We start from the raw sequence: 18,143 nt of genomic DNA, 5'->3' as shown, positions 1-18,143 counted from the left end.
TCTGCCATAAAGGTGGTGTCATCTGCATATCTGAGGTTATTGATATTTCTCCCAGCAATCTTAATTCCAGCTTGTGCTTCCTCCAGCCCAGTGTTTCTCGTGATGTAAGCTAAAAATAGAACTACCCTATGACCCATCAATCCCACACTTGTGCATATATCTAGGAAAAAACAATTTGAAAAGATACATGCACCACAATATCCATTACAGCACTACTTATAATAGTCAGGACATGGAAGCAATCTAAATGCCCATCAATAGAGGAATGGATAAAGAAGTTGTGGTACAAATATACAATGGAGTGTCACTCAACCATGCTGTGCTGTGCTTAGTTGCCTAATCCTGTCTGACTCTTTTTAACCCCATTGACTGTAGCCCACCAGGATCCACTGTCCAAAGGATTCTCCAGGTAAGAATACTGGAATGGGTTGTCATGCCTTCCTCCAGGGGATCTTCCCAATCCAGGGATCAAATCCTGGTCTCCCGCATTGCAGACAGCTTCTTTACTGACTGAGCCACCAGGGAAGCCCACTCAGTCATAAAAAAGAACAAAATAATGCTATTTGAATCAACATGGATGGACCTAGAGAGTGTCATACTGAGTAAAGTAAGTCAAACAAAGACAAATATCATGATATCACTTATATGTGGGATTTTTAAAAAGAGGGTATAAATGAAGTTATTTATAAACCAGAAGTAGAGCCATGAATGTAGAAAATAAATTTATGTTTACCAGGGAATAAAGAGGGGCAGGGATAATTTTGGAGTATGGGATTGACATGTACACACTACCATATATTAACTAGATAGCTAAAAAGGACATGTTGTATAGCACAGGGAACTACTCAATACTGTTTTATGGTGTATATGGGAAAAGAATCTAAACAAAAAGAGTGCATATATGTATATGCATAACAGATTCACTTTTCTATATACCTGAAACCAACAGAAAATTGTAAATTGACAACGTACCAATATATTTTAAAATGTCAAAACAACACACACACAAAACCAATGCTTGATGGATATCTTCAGTTTGATTTTCCTTCCATTATAACTGTAACTTGTATTCTCTGAATACAATAAAGTCTTAGCTATTTCAATAATACAAAAAATGAATTAAAGATACATAGAATGAAAGGAAGTAAAAAAAAATATTGCTGGCAAACGTATGTGGTTGCCATTAATTAAAAACAGACATTTTAGTAATTATATTTAAAATTCATTTATGATAACAATAGCACATACTAGATTTTGTTATGTATGCAATCCTGAACCCTTATGACAAGCCAATAACATAGAAATAATTTTAATTTCCATTTTATAGACAAACACTGAGGCCTATAAGTCCATCTATCTTTCCTGAAGTTACAGGTCTATGAGGTGATAGAACAAGGATTTGGATTCACCAAGACTGAATCCAAACCTAATGCTCTTAATCATTATATTTTATTCCCCATTTCAAAGCTAGAATAAAACCAGTTCATGACCACTTTATCAATTCCTAATGTTTCTTGTGTTTTAGTTTACATTGCAGATGTTTAAATAAAGTGGAAGAGTCATTTATTATAGATTAGAGATAAGGAAGACATATGGAAGATTTTGAAACCTTCCTTCTTATATTTCTTAGCAGAACAATCTCGAGGATGAGTTTACTCTGGGAACTTCAGAGAATTGCTATTTGTTCTGAATTTGTTTTTTGTATGTTTTTGAAAGACATATTCAACTTTATAATATATTTGAGCCATAACTGAGATAGCAAAAAAGCACTGGAAACATATCAGGAATTCTACTTCTTCGTGAGAGAAATGAAATTATACTTAGAATTGAGAGTTTCTCCTTTAGGTGAATCACTTTTGAGGGCAGATGACTATGAACAATTATATACTCTGTTTATATTAATAGCATCTTCCAAAAATCATTTAAAATTACACCATTTCCCCTATTTAATTTGGCTGTAAGTACTTCTGAACTACATAAAAACTTCTAAGTTTTCTTTCCCTGTATAACATCTTATTCTATTATCAAAAGTTTATGTTTTCATCTGCATGCGAGCTTATTTTCTTCTCTTTTATATCTCTTACACTTGTTCATCCATTCAATCATCTGAAGTACAAATAACCACAAACTCCTGTAGAGTAAGTGTATGTCTCTGTGCCTGTTTGTGTACTGGCATGAGGGATATTTAGACTAGATGAGCTTGCAACAAAATTATGACACTTCTGTTCTTTTTTATACATATGGGCCTCCTAATGCATCACATGAAACTTCTGAGTCACCAGTTTAGACACCGAACTTTGCAATGTCACAAAAAGTACAAATACATGAGAATTAAAACAAACAAACAAAAATTCATGTTATTTTTACTCTTTAGGTGATGTACAAGGGAAGCCTGGTGTCCTGCAGTCCATGGGGTTGCAAAGAGTCGGACACAACTGAGCAACTTAACTGAACTGAACTGATTGAAAAATAAACTTGACAGGGGATCATTATTAGAATTGGCATGTTTGGTGCATGTAAGAATGAGAAGCCTTGGCATTCATCTTGTCTGTGAATTAAAAAAAAATAATAATAAAGCAAAGAATACTTTGATTTTAATTATGCTATTCCCACAAGAGTCAAATATTGTAATATATGATAATTTGTACAGATTCACTAAAACCATGACTCAATAAACAATCAATCCAGGCCCACAATTCATCTTTTGTTTTTTGAGGTAATTCTGACATGCCATAACTTTCTCAGGGCATTTTTCACTTCTGCATTCCTCAGTGTGTAGATGAGTGGATTGAGGAAGGGTGTTCCAATCATGTAAAATACGTCCACCATCTTGTTCATGGGGAATGTGGTTGGGGGCCGAGTATGTATAAATATACACAGACCTAACGAGAAGACAACTATGATGACATGGGAAGTGCAAGTGGAGAGGGCCTTTTTCCTCCCTTCTGCCCTGTGGTTCCACAGCAATTGCAAGATAACAATGTAAGAGATCATCAGAATTATAAAACTGCTTGCACAAAGTGCCCCACTATTAATTGCCACCATAAGTTCATCACATAAATATCCATGCAGGCAAGTTTCAGCAGTGGCTGCATATCACAGCAATAGTGATCAATGAAATTGGATCCGCAGAAGGGCAATCTCAAGGCCAGAATAATCTGAGCATGTGAAAAAGAGTCTATCCATGCAAGAACAATATGGATGATGCAGACTTGCCAGCTCATGATGGTTGCATAGTTCAAGGGCTTACAGATGGCCACATACCAATCCATGGCCATGAGGACCAGGACAAAGATCTCCATGCATCAAAACAAATGCAGTGCAAAGACCTGTGTCAGGCACTCATTGTAAGATATGCTTTTCTTTGCAGACAGGGCATCCATGAGTAATCTTGGGGATATTGAAGTTGAAAAGCAGGTATCAACCAAAGACAAATAAATATGAAGAAGTACATGGGGCTTCCAAGTGTCCAGCTGAAATTTATGGTCATAATAATAAGCAAATTATCATTCAATGTTCCTACATAGAAAATGAAGAAGATTACATATACCCTTTTCTTTCTCTTAGGATCTTGAGTCAACCCTAACAGTATGAATTACACTTTTATTTTGCTGCATTGTTTCATGTGGTGAGGGCAAAGCTCTGTTGAGAAAGTATCTGCAGGGTTAGGGTTAGGGTTAGGATAAAAGGATAAAAGAAGAAAGAAAATGGCATGAATGACACATGCGTGATAAGTCACTTTAGTCATGTTCCACTCTTTGTGATCCCATGGACTGTAGTTGCCAGGAACCTCTGTCCAAAGAATTCTCCAGGAAAGAATACTGGAATGGATTGTTATTTCCTTCTCCAGGGGATCTTCCTGACCCAGGGACTGAACCAGTGTCTGTCTCCTGCTTTGGCAGGTGGGTTCTTTACCGCTAGCGTGATAGAGCCCTAATAGGTACACATGTTCATGGGACTGCCACCTTTCAATGCTTAATCATTTATCTGCAGTGCAATGTTTTATCTGCATTAAATGGAATTCATAATACTCATTCAACCTGTTTCATAAATGCATCTGAAAATAATAATATAAGAAATTGAAGATAATTAAAAAAGTAAATAATTCTTCAGATGCCATGAATAATAATTGAGTTATTTCACAAGAGAGAAAAACTTTTTCAGCTGGTTGTCTTCAATTTCTATCAAGGACATACTGATATTAAAGTTCCCTATTGCAGAAGTAGAGAAATAGTTTACCTAATTAACTCAATATGCTGTCACATCTTTAACAAAATGTCCAGTGACAAAATACTGTTCTACTCAATATTGCTTTGAGTAATGATTCAGAATTCAAACATTTCAGAATGTCTTTCATAATAAAACCTGAAGATTCTTGAGAATCTCTTGGACAACAAAGAGATCAAACCAGTCAATCCTAACGGAAATCAGTCTTGAATATTCACTGGAAGGACTGATGCTGAAGTTGAAGGTCCCATACTTTCATCATCTGATGAGAAAAACAGACTCATTGAAAAGACCCTGATGCTGTAAAAGATTGAAAGCAGGAGGAGAAGAGGATAAAAGAGGATAAGATGCTTGGATGGCATTACCGACTCAAAGAACATGAGTTTGAGTAAACTCTGGAAGATAGAGAAGGACAGGGAAGGCTCGTGTGCTGCAGTCATAAAGAGTCGGATATAACTTAGTGACTGAACTACAACAAAACACACATAAAAATATATGCACATATACACACTGCATAACACACATAGACACATATGATAGTAGACTGAGTGGAGACAAAAAAAAAAAAAGCATACAATTTTAGAAATGAATACACAGCCAGGTGATCCAGTCTATCATTAAATTTATTTTAATCTGTTCCCTTGACTAAGTTTAATTTTTACTTCTTAAACCTTTCTTCAGTTCAGTCGCCCCGTCATGTCCTACTCTTTGCAACCCCATGAACCACAGCACACCAGGCCTCCCTGTCCATCACCTACTCCCAGAGTTCACATCCATCGAGTCGGTGATGCCAATCAGCCATCTCATCCTCTGTCAGCCTCTTCTCTTCCTGCCTCCAATCCCTCCCAGCATTAGGGTCTTTTCCAATGAGTCAACTCTTCGCATGAGGTGGCCAAAGTATTGGAGCTTCAGCTTCAGCTTCAGCATCAGTCCTTCCAATGAACACCCAGGACTGGTCTCCTTTAGGATGGATTGATTGGATCTCCTTGCAGTCCAAGGGACTCTCAAGAGTCTTCTCCAACACCACACTTCAAAAGCATCAATTCTTCAGCACTCGGCTTTCTTCACAGTCCAACTCTCACATCCATACATGACCACTGGAAAAACTATAGCCTTGACTAGATGGACCTTTGTTGGCAAAGTAATGTCTCTGCTTTTTAATATGCTGTCTAGGTTAGTCATAAATTTCCTTCCAAGGAGTAAGTGTCTTTTAATTTCATGTCTGCAATCACCATCTGCAGTGATTTTGGAGCCCAGAAAAATAAAGTCAGCCACTGTTTCCCCATCTATTTTCCATGAAGTGATAGGACCAGATGCCATGATCTTAGTTTCCTGCATGTTGAGTTTTAAGCCAACTTTTTCACTCACCTCTTTCACTTTTGGCAAAACTAATACAATTATGTAAAGTTTAAAAATAAAATAAAATTTTAAAAAATATCAAAAAAAAAAAAAAAGAAGCTTTTTAGTTCCTCTTCACTTTCTGCCATAAGGGTGGTGTCATCTGCATATCTGAGATTACTGATATTTCTCCCGGCAATCTTGATTCCAGCTTGTGTTTCTTCCAGTCCAGCATTTCTCATGATGTACTCTGCATATAAGGTAAATAAGCAGCGTCACAAAATACAGCCTTGAAGTACTCCTTTTCCTATTTGGAACCAGTCTGTTGTTCCATGTCCAGTTCTAACTGTTGCTTCCTGACCTGCATATAGGTTTCTCAAGAGGCAGGTAAGGTGGTCTGGTATTCCCATCTCTTTCAGAATTTTCTACAGTTTATTGTGATCCACACAGTCAAAGGCTTTGGCATACTCAATAAAGCAGAAATAGATGTCTTTCTGGAACTCTCTTGCTTTTTTGATGATCCAGCAGATGTTGGCAATTTGATCTCTGATTTCTCTGTCTTTTCTAAAACCAGCTTGAACATCTGGAAGTTCATGGTTCACATATTGCTGAAGCCTGGCTTGGATAATTTTGAGCATTACTTTACTAGCATGTGAGATGAGTGCAATTGGGTGATAGTTTGAGCATTCTTTGGCATTGCCTTTCTTTGGGATTGGAATGAAAACTGACCTTTTCCAGTCCTGTGGCCACTTCTGAGTTTTCCAAATTTAAATACAAACTTTTAAATACAAAAATTTAAATATGAAAACTGAGTGGCATATTTTGACTCATCCTCATTTTTTCTGTTGTAGCATGTGTCAGAGACTCATTATTTTTAAGTGCTGAATCATATTGTTTTAACTGTATACCACATTTTGTTCATCTTTTCATGTGTTGATGGGTACTTAGGTTCCTTAACCATTTTGGCTGCTCTGAGTAGTGCTACTACCCTATGAATATCTGAATTCCTCATGTCAATTCTTTTGGGAATATGCCCAGAACTGGAAAAGCTGGATCATTGGGTAATATTATTTTTCACTTATTTAGAAATGTAATACTGTCTTTCACAATGGCTGCAATTTCCTTAACCAGTGCTAGGCTAATCCTTCAGAGAGAGGATGAGAGGTCATGTCCTCTGGGTCTGGGGAGACCTCTTCTATTGGCAAAGAAGACTTGGTTTTCTTTTTTTCCCTCTCCCTGGGTTACTCAAACCTCCAGTGATCTATGATAGAATCTGGATTTCAACATGACTCTTCTTTCTTAAATCTTCATTTTATATATGAAATTATTTTGCCTATATCTCTGGAATACTTCTGGAACCCTTCTCTATTTTTCCATTTTACTTTGGTTTTCTTAGGTCAAATGCAGAGAGGGAAATTTATAAAAGTAATTTCTAAGGAGAAATGTTGAGGGAAGCTGTCTGTAGCACAGGGGGAAAGGAATAGAGTCTCAATTAGTGTTTGGATTTACCAAGGAGCCCTGAGAGTTCTGCAGTATTTATTGTACTATGATATTGGCTCCACTTTAAGGCAAGAGGACCAGCCTTTCACCCCAAACCCAGTCATTTATTGGCCAGTGGTGGACACTGGGATAGTGAGAATAATCCCCAGTGAAGCAGTTCCAATTTTCTCTGGTGCAATTGTACAGAAACAATGGGGTTGTGAGCTCTTAGCCGCTCAGCCATATGATAGCTATTCCTGGGTACATTGGCCCAGTGAAGGAGATTTGACCAGGTGCAACATGGCCACCACATTCCGTGTCATCATTAGTACCACCGCAGCTCAAGCCTCTATCATTTCATACCCAGATAATTACAGTAACATTCTAACTGCTCTACTGCTGCTTGTGTTGCTCCCTTCAATTTATTTTCTGTATTGTATCTGGAGTCATCACCTAAATTTCAAGTCTAACTGCATCACTAGATAGCTTAAAAGACCAGTCCTTTCCATATAGTACATAGCATGAAGCCTTGACACAATTATGAGACCCTTCTTTAACTTCCTTATTTCTATCTCTTGCTATTTTCCCTTTATAAGCTAAATGGCCAGCATGTTTCCTGGCATATAGTTGGAATACAATAAATAATTTTAAATGAATAGTTGATTTCACAACCACAACTCTATCAAAATTATTAGGATTCCTGCATTCTTATATTCACCTTCTAGCCTTTGTTATATACTCCATCTCCAAGAACACTCTTACTTCAATTGATGTCTATTTATTCTGGTAACATTTTCTCATACTTCTAGTTTCAGTTTTCAGATTTTTTTCACTCTGTAAATTTTCTGATTCCAAAGTCTTTGTTGTGTATCCATCAAGCATGCTCTCAGAGCATCCTGTCCTTCCACTGTCTTATTTTTTTGTAAAACTGCATTATAATCACCTGTACTTTTTGGGGTATCTCAGTGGTCCTAAACTTTGTGAAGCCATCACTTGAATTTCTCTTTATTGGTGCTTCTGCTGCTGCTAACTTGCTTCAGTAGTGTCCGACCCTGTGTGACCCCATAGACAGCAGCCCACCAGGCTCTCCCGTCCCTGGGATTATCCAGGCAAGAAGCCTGGAGTGGGTTGCCATTTCCTTCTCCAATGCATGAAAGTGAAAAGTGAAAGTGAAGTAGCTCAGTCGTGTCCGACTGCGACCTCATGGACTGCAGCCAACCAGGCTCCTCCGTCCATGGGATTTTCCAGGCAAGAGTACAGGAGTGGGTTCCTAGTTCCTCCTCCACTTTATCACTGAAACCCAAGCAAATATTAATGTGCTTTATTCATTCCTTGGACCCAAAACTATTTGTTGTTTAATGAATGAAATATGAAAGTGATAAATGGAATACATTTATGCTGAAATTACCTCATATGTAACTGAAGCTACTTATTTAAAATTTTTTTCATAATATAATGTTACCCAAAACTAAATTGATTAACAAATAACAGAAAAAGCCCACAGTAACACAATAATGAAATCTTAGTAATAGCACAAAGATTAAAAGGTTAATAATTTGCTCATTTGATTACAGAAACAGCTTTAGTTTCTTTCTTTTTCATAGTTTAAGTGGGAATAAATAAAAAATTGTTGTTTCCAAGGAGATAAAACTAGAATTCATCCCAGACTTTAAAACACATAAAAGTAGAAAAAGTTTCCTAATCTCTATCACTACCTTATTTATCTTTATTTTATTAATGTTATTCATCTTTGTTTACACTTATATTATTTATTCAGCATTTATTATGAACCAGACATTGGGCTAATTGTAAAAAAAAATGTTAGCAAGTAGGCAAATAGTTTATGGAGTATGACTATTTATATACTTAATACAGTGAAATTCCCATTTGACATGAAATGCTACTTTATTTGAATCATTCTTCCTTTTGATTCCTTATCAGGATAAGATGGTTACATGAGTGATTCAAAGTGATTCTGAATGCAACAGGAAATTTTGAAATATAGTATATCATTTAGATATTAAATGGTACATTGCTTTTATATTCCTAGAATAGTTACACAACACAATAGCACACTACTTGACATAAAACCATCAACTATGACACATAAAAAGTGGTCAGTATTATTAATTAAAATCATTAGCATTTATTCATATATAACGACAACTAAATATATGTGTGTGCATATATATATATATATATATATATATATATATATATATACACATTATGATAGTGTATATACTAAGGTATAATACATGTATAAATATACATTTCAGCAGAACTATTTCTATAAATGTTAACAAATATAACTATGTTGCTTGTTGATCATTATGGCCTGGTCGTACACTGCAGCATTTAAGAACATAGTCTGACAGTTCAGGTAGCTTCAGGTTACTGGTTCCTCAGTACTTTTGCTTTGAAACATATTCCTTTCTGTTTGTTGGCTCACTTGTAATATGGCAATAATAACTATGTCTACACTTTGGATTGTAATTGAAATTATTAATAAATATCAGCATATTTTGTTACTTCTGTTTTATTAGAAAAATAGTTTTGAATCCATAAACATTAATGAAGTTAGATAAATAGGTAAAAATTTGGTAGTTTTCCAAATTTACAAAAGCTTATTTTTTTTGTCCCATTTCTACACCCGTTTATTCTGCCCTCTTTGTAGAATTTATGATTTATACTAGTTTCTTTCTTTGGTCAAAAATATCCTTTGAACATTGCCTCTCTTCAATTGACTTTGGTGTCAAAGCACATTTATATTTACATCTGAAATAGCTTTCTGACTAAACAATTTCCTAATGGCATTTTTCATCTGGTCATTTCTCAAGGTATAGATTAAGGGATTTAATATGGGAGTTATAATACTGTAGAATACAGCCACTGCTTTATCAACAGGTAAAGTAGCTGTGGGTCTCATGTACACAAATATGCAGGGCACAAAGAATAAGATGGCTGCCATGATGTGGGAGATGCAGGTGGAGAGGGCTTTTTGCCTCCCTTCCAAGCTGTAGGTCCTTAGGGAGTGCAGAATGACCGCATAAGAGCCCATCAAGAGAATGAAGTTTAATAGACAGATGAATCCACTGTTGGCAGCAACAAAGAGTCCTAGAGTGTGGATATCAGTGCAGGCAAGATCGAGCAAAGGGTTCAGATCACACATAAAGAACACATCAAACATTAAAAATCCAAATTCAAAAAATTAACGGAAGGGGAATTTAAGTATAGTTCTCCCCATCAAATATTGCAACATGCTCTTTTCGTAATAAATATTTTAAATACTGATTCAGCTGGAACTACTGCAATGCTTCATCATTGGTGCTCAGAGCAATTAAATGCAAAACCATTAGTTAAATGGAAGGACCTCCTCTCCAGACAATGGAGGGTCCTGACCAATTATTAACTAGCGGTCGAGGATATGCTTGTATTTTTCCACAGGACGCAGATTCTCCAATTTATCCCAGACAGGCTGATGCACCATGTTGCAGTCCCCCAGACATCCGGTTCCCCCATTGCTTCTATCACAGAAGAGGAGGGGCACTCCTCTGCCCCTGCCACCGCAGCTGCTGCACAGAACAGCTGCACGTTGGGAGCTGCGGACCCGACCAGCCTGGCTGCCTGGGCCCAGCGCACAGTGCTTGCAACAGATAGCCCCGCCAGCCTACGTTTGCACTCGCTTGGCTGCCCCTGAGCCCGAGGCCGGATCAGCGAAGGAGTGGGGGCGATGCCCACCGTAAGGGGAGGCAAGATAAACATGGAGATCCCGGTGAGACTGACGGGGCTGCTGCAGCGCAGACTCCAACCAGAAAATAATTCTACTTATTCTGTTTTAGCTTGTCTACGCTTGCCTTATGTTTTTCTTTTTACTAATGACTCCAAGAAACTCAATGTACATATGAATTATTCAGGTGGATCTAATGTAGTGACTTGTGAACAAGGCATCTTGTTTAAACCCTCAATGTAACGTTTGCTCCTTTGTAATGTTATAACATCCACCTTATCTTATAATGTAACCACTTATTGATATAACTATAGTCTTGCTGTATTACAACAACTTCAGGATTTAATGTGATTGTGATGGTTTGTGGGCTTGTTTATCCTGGGAATAACAGCGTTAATAACCGCAATTACTTCTGCAGCAGCAATATCATTGACTCAACAGGTGCATACTGCCCAATATGTTGATACCATATCTAAAAATATGTTGTCTACAAGAGACACACCTCAAAACAGGGGACACATAAAGACTGAAAGTGAAGAGCTGGAAAAAGATTTTCCATGCAAATAGGGATCAAAAGAAAGCAGGAGTAGCAATACTCATATCAGTTAAAATAGACTTTAAAACAAAGGCTGTGAAAAGAGACAAAGAAGGTCACTACATAATGATCAAAGGATCAATCCAAGAAGAAAATATAACAATTATAAATATATATGCACCCAACACAGGAGCACCGCAGTATGTAAGACAAATGCTAACAAGTATGAAAGGAGAAATTAACAATAACACAATAAGAGTGGGAGACTTTAATACCCCACTCACACCTATGGATAGATCAACTAAACAGAAAATTAACAAGGAAACACAAACTTTAAACGATACAATAGACCGGTTAGACCTAATTGATATCTATAGGACATTTCATCCCAAAACAATGAATTTCACCTTTTTCTCAAGGGCACATGGAACCTTCTCCAGGATAGATCAAATCCTGGGCCATAAATCTAGCCTTGGTAAATTCAAAAAAATAGAAATCATTCCAAGCATCTTTTCTGACCACAATGCAGTAAGATTAGACTTCAATTACAGGAGAAAACCTATTAAAAATTCCAACAAATGGAGGCTGAACAACACGCTGCTGAATAACCAACAAATCACAGAAGAAATCAAAAAAGAAATCAAAATTTGCATACAAATGAATGAAAATGAAAACACAAAAACCCAAAACCTGTGGGACATGGTAAAAGCAGTCGTAAGGGGAAAGTTCAGAGCAATACAGGCACACCTCAAGAAACAAGAAAAAAGTCAAATAAAAAACCAACTCTATACCTAAAGCAACTAGAAAAGGAAGAAATGAAGAACCCCAGGGTTAGTCGAAGGAAAGAAATCTTAAAAATTAGAGCAGAAATAAATGCAAAAGAAAAAAAAGAGACCATAGCAAAAATCAACAACCAAAAGCTGGTTCTTTGAAAGGATAAATACAATTGACAAACCATTAGCCAGACTCATCAAGAAACAAAGGGAGAAAAATCAAATCAATAAAATTAGAAACAAAAATATTTGGCAAAACTAATACAATTATGTAAAGTTTAAAAATAAAATAAAATTAAAAAAAAAAAACAAAGAAAATGGAGAGATCACAACAAACAACACAGAAATACAAAGGATCATAAGACACTACTATCAGCAATTATATGCCAATAAAATGGACAACGTGGAAGAAATGGACAAATTCTTAGAAAAGTACAAATTTCCAAAATTCGACCAGGAAGAAATAGAAAATCTTAACAGACCCATCACAAGCACGGAAATTGAAACTGTAATCAAAAATCTTCCAGCAAACAAAAGCCCAGGTCCAGACGGCTTCACAGCTGAATTCTACCAAAAATTTAGAGAAGAGCTAATACCTATCCTGCTCAAACTCTTCCAGAAAATTGCAGAGGAAGGTAAACTTCCAAACTCATTCTATGAGGCCACCATCACCCTAATACCAAAACCTGACAAAGATCCCACAAAAAAAGAAAACTACAGGCCAATATCACTGATGAACATAGATGCAAAAATCCTTAACAAAATTCTAGCAATCAGAATCCAACAAGACGTTAAAAAGATCATACACCATGACCAAGTGGGCTTTATCCCAGGGATGCAAGGAGTCTTCAATATCCGCAAATCAATCAATGTAATACACCACATTAACAAATTGAAAACTAAAAATCATATGATTATCTCAATAGATGCAGAGAAAGCCTTTGACAAAATTCAACATCCATTTATGATAAAAACTGTCCAGAAAGCAGGAATAGAAGGGACATACCTCAACATAATAAAAGCTATATATGACAAACCCACAGCAAACATTATCCTCAGTGGTGAAAAATTGAAAGCATTTCCTGTGAAGTCAGGAACAACACAAGGGTGCCCACTTTCACCATTACTATTCAGCATAGTTTGGAAGTTTTGGCCACAGCAATCAGAGCAGAAAAAGAAATAAAAGGAATCCAAGTTGGAAAAGAAGAAGTAAAACTCTCACTTTTTGCAGATGACATGATCCTCTACATAGAAAACCCTAAAGACTCCACCAGAAAATTACTAGAACTAATCAATGACTATAGTAAAGTTGCACGATATAAAATCAACACACAGAAATTCCTTGCATTCCTATGCACTAATAATGAGAAAACTGAAAGAGAAATTAAGGAAACAATTCCATTCACCATTGCAACGGAAAGAATAAAATACTTAGGAATATATCTACCTAAAGAAACTAAAGACCTATGAATAGAAAACTATAAAACACTGGTGAAAGAAATCAAAGAGGACACTAATAGATGGAGAAATATGCGATGTTCATGGATTAGAAGAATCAATATAGTGAAAATGAGTATACTACCCAAAAGCAATTTATAGATTCAATGCAATCCCTATCAAGCTACCAACGGTATTCTTAACAGAGCTTGAACAAATAATTTCACAATTTGTATGGAAATACAAAAAAACCTCGAATAGCCAAAGCAATCTTGAGAAAGAAGAATGGAACTGGAGGAATCAACCTACCTGACTTCAGGCTCTACTACAAAGCCACAGTTATCAAGACAGTATGGTACTGGCACAAAGACAGAAATATAGATCAATGGAACAAAATAGAAAGCCCAGAGATCAATCCACGCACATATGGACACCTTATGTTTGAAAAAGGAGGCAAGAATATACAATGGATTAAAGACAATCTCTTTAACAAGTGGTGCTGGGAAATCTGGTCAACCACTTGTAAAAGAATGAAACTAGAACACTTTCTAACACCATACACAAAAATAAACTCAAAATGGATTAAAGATCTAAATGTAAGACCAGAAACTATAAAACTCCTAGAGGAGAACATAGGCAAAACACTCTCCAACATACATCACAGCAGGATCCTCTATGACCCACCTCCCAGAATATTGGAAATAAAAGTAAAAATAAACAAATGGGACCTAATTAACCTTAATAGCTTCTGAACATCAAAGGAAACTATTAGCAAGGTGAAAAGACAGCCTTCAGAATGGGAGAAAATAATAGCAAATGAAGCAACTGACAAACAACTAATCTCAAAAATATACAAGCAACTCCTACAGCTCAACTCCAGAAAAATAAACGACCCAATCAAAAAATGGGGCAAAGAACTAAATAGACATTTCTCCAAAGAAGACATATAGATGGCTAACAAACACATGAAAAGATGCTCAACATCACTCATTATCAGAGAAATTTAAATCAAAACCACTGTGAGGTACCATTTCACACCAGTCAGAATGGCTGTGATCCAAAAGTCTACAAGCAATAAATGCTGGAGAGGGTGTGGAGAAAAGGGAACCCTCTTACACTGTTGGTGGGAATGCAAACTAGTACAGCCACTATGGAGAACAGTCTGGAGATTCCTTAAAAAACTGGAAATAGAACTGCCTTATGATCCAGCAATCCCACTGCTGGGCATACACACTGAGGAAACCAGAAGGGAAAGAGACACGTGTACCCCAATGTTCATCGCAGCACTGTTTATAATAGCCAGGATATGGAAGCAACCTAGATGTCCATCAGCAGATGAATGGATAAGAAAGCTGTGGTACATATACACAATGGAGTATTACTCAGCCATTAAAAAGAATACATTTGAATCAGTTCTAATGAGGTGGATGAAACTGGAGCTTATTATACAGAGTGAAGTAAGCCAGAAAGAAAAATGCCAATATAGTATACTAATGCATATATATGGAATTCAGAAAGATGGTAACAATAACCCTGTGTACGAGACAGCAAAAGAGACACTGATGTATAGAACAGTCTTATGGACTCTGTGGGAGAGGGAGAGGGTGGGAAGATTTGGGAGAATGGCATTGAAACATGAAAAATATCATGTATGAAACGAGATGCCAGACCAGGTTCGATGCACAATACTGGATACTTAGGGCTAGTGCACTGGGACGACCAAGAGGGATGGTGTGGGGAGGGAGGAGGGTGGAGGGTTCAGGATGGGGAACACATGTATACCTGTGGCGGATTCATTTTGATATTTGGCAAAACTAATACAATTATGTAAAGTTTAAAAATAAAATAAAATGTTTCTCTAACTCTAACAACACAAGAAGCTATAGATAGAAAGTTGGAGCTGAGGGTAGATGCCTTGGAGGAGGCAATAATGCATATTGGGACTCAGTTACAGGCTTTAAAAATGAAAATGGCTCTGTCTTGCCAGGCTGATTACCAGTGGATATGCGCGACATCTTTAAAGGGAAATGAGACAGATTATGAATGGGAAAAAATCAAAAATCATATCTCAGGTGTTTGGAACAGCTCTGACATTGGCCTGGACTTAGGGAAACCTCATAATCAAATACAGACCCTGGAACACTCTCAACTGGATTTTACCGCTGCTGGAGCAGCTAATGACTTTTTTCACACTTTCTCTAACTTCATTTCAGGAAAAAACATACTGTCTAATATCCTTGGTTATGTCGCTGCTGGTGCTTTAATTTTGCTTCTCATAAGCATTCTTCCTTGTATTGTCAGGATTCTTCGGCAGAACATTCAGAAGCTTGCGACTGAGCTGCATCTGGCTGTTTTAAGAAATAAAAAAGGGGGAGATGCCTGGAGCCAGCGTGAGGAATTCTGCCTGTGGCAAAGGTCATGAGGAAGGAGGCTCGCCATAGGCACAGGAGAGATAAAGCCTCAGGAGTCCCCCTGGAAATTCTCGAGCATCTACCCCCCAAACCAGAGTCTGCCTACTTTCTGCTCTCACCTACACCTCTGACTTTATGGGGGGTTGTCCTCTCTCTTGAAAAGAGTTAACTTACAGCTCCAGTTAATAAAGTTCCTGGGTGTGATAGTGTTTCAACCTACAAACTCCTTTGGAAGTCCTCTAGCCTGCCTGAATAGGATTTTCTGGCCACATGTGATTGTTCAGAGTCTCCCAACTGTGAGAGGCATGAGATGTTCTAAACTGTCTAAATACAGATTCCTTTCAGCAGTTAAAAGATTGATTAGAAATTGTATTAGTGAAGGGTTTTTCACTTGTTGGGCCAATGTTTGCTGCTAAGTTTCCATATCCCTTACCTGCTGTGTCCCTGGCAGTGTATTGATTAATATAACTGGTGTAAGTAGTAGCTTTAACGTTTGTAACCTTGGACCCTTGAGTTAATTCTTTTTCTTGTTATAGCCCACCATACCTTTGCCCTATAGGAATGCAACTTTATCTAATGCTTTTGGAGGGTGGCACCTGACTAATCACCCTTAGAGAAAAATAAGTTTTCTGAAGAAAGGGTCTTAAAATGTTAACAGGCCTCTGGGCCAGAAGATGATGCAAATCAGCTAAACTTTTGCATATGATAAGTTTGCAGGAAGAAAGCCTGGCTTACTGCATGACTCTACCTCTTCCCCCATTATCCTGTATACATAACTTAAGGTATAAAAACTACTTTGGAAAATAAAGTGTGGGCCTTGTTCACCGAAACTTGGTCTCCCCATGTCGTTCTTTCTCTCACCTTCTTGCTGAATTATTCAGCCTCTTTTTTCCACTGAATTTCCTCACTGAGCTGTCCTTATTTAACCACTCTTTATATCCTTAATTAATGTTTAATTAAGCAATTGTTTCCTGACCTTCACTGACGCCATTGTCACTTCAAATTCCCTGGATCCACCGGGGCTGAACCCCGGCAATTAGGGCTACAGAAGGGTAACATGAAGATGAAGAGGATCTGAACGATTCCATGAAGAAAGCCTCCCACCCATGCCACTCCCACTAGCAGTCCACACAGCCACCCATTCATGATGGTCATATAATGCAAGGGCTTACAGATGGTCGCATAGCAGTCATAGACCATCACAGTAAGTAGGATGACATCAGCACCTCCAAAGAAATGTTCCCCAAATATTTGAGCCATGCATCCATTGTTTGGGGGTATTGACACAGGAATTGCAGGCATCAATAAAAGAGAGATGAGCCAGGAAAAAGTACATGGGGGACCCCAATAATGAGCTGGTGGTCATGGTGACCAAGGTGAGCACATTCCCTACCATAGAGACAATGTAGACGATGAGAAACACAGCAAATATGACTTTCTGCACCTTCGGATTCTGTGTGAGTCCCAGTAGAATAACTCTGTCACATTATTCCTTTTCTCCATGTATCTCATATTATGGTTAATTACATTACATGAAAAAAATCTCACTTTTTCATAATGCAACCTTGAATTCATTGTCCCCAGTAATAAATACCTAAATTCTATTGAGTTCTGTATCCTTATGAGTTTATTTGAGATTAAATAAAAAAAAAGAGCTTCTGATATCTTGAAAAATTACTCAAATTCTTTCCTGGGAGAAGATAATGCTTAGAGTCATGAGGAACTTAGTGAACACAGAGGAAAGAGGGAATCTGTGTATACTGAACCATGTGAGATGATTTAGGGTCTTAGTAGAAGCAGTAAGTTTCATGTATAGTGGCAACTAAGCCTGAAAAAAGAAGTAGAAAATGGATGCAAAGGCTATAAATTCAAAGTTAAAGAGTTTTCCTTTTAATCTTAGAAAATAAGAAACCAGGGAAAGTAACTGGAATACTATTGGAATGATGAAGAAGCATTTGAGAAAGAGGGAATGCTGGATATAACTCTGATAGAGGTCTTTGTGTGACTTTTATGAAACAGGTTGAGGTTCAGGAAAGTAAAGGAGGATAGATATGGGAACCCCAGGGTCAGACTGATTGCAATAGTTGACATAAATTGTAACAGAACATTGTTGATGAGAAGGAAATGAAAGGACACAGTTACTGTAGTCAAATGATCAATGTGTTGCCTAATTTTAGTAAATTTATAATGCCAATAAGCATACTTCCAATGAC

The 18,143-nt window shown here is 37.2% G+C and overlaps 2 pseudogenes; both read right to left on the bottom strand.

Annotated features, from left to right (window-relative positions):
* Positions 1-2,697: 2,697 nt before the first annotated feature.
* On the bottom strand, positions 2,698-3,625 carry LOC113882242 (annotated as a pseudogene).
* Positions 3,626-9,799: 6,174 nt separating this feature from the next.
* On the bottom strand, positions 9,800-17,433 carry LOC113882241 (annotated as a pseudogene).
* Between the last annotated feature and the right edge of the window lie 710 nt (positions 17,434-18,143).

Source organism: Bos indicus x Bos taurus, chromosome 23, assembly GCF_003369695.1.
Source record: "Bos indicus x Bos taurus breed Angus x Brahman F1 hybrid chromosome 23, Bos_hybrid_MaternalHap_v2.0, whole genome shotgun sequence".
Lineage (NCBI taxonomy): Eukaryota > Metazoa > Chordata > Mammalia > Artiodactyla > Bovidae > Bos > Bos indicus x Bos taurus.
Note: the sequence above shows the minus strand (reverse complement) of the source record. Positions and strands in the feature narration are given on the sequence as shown.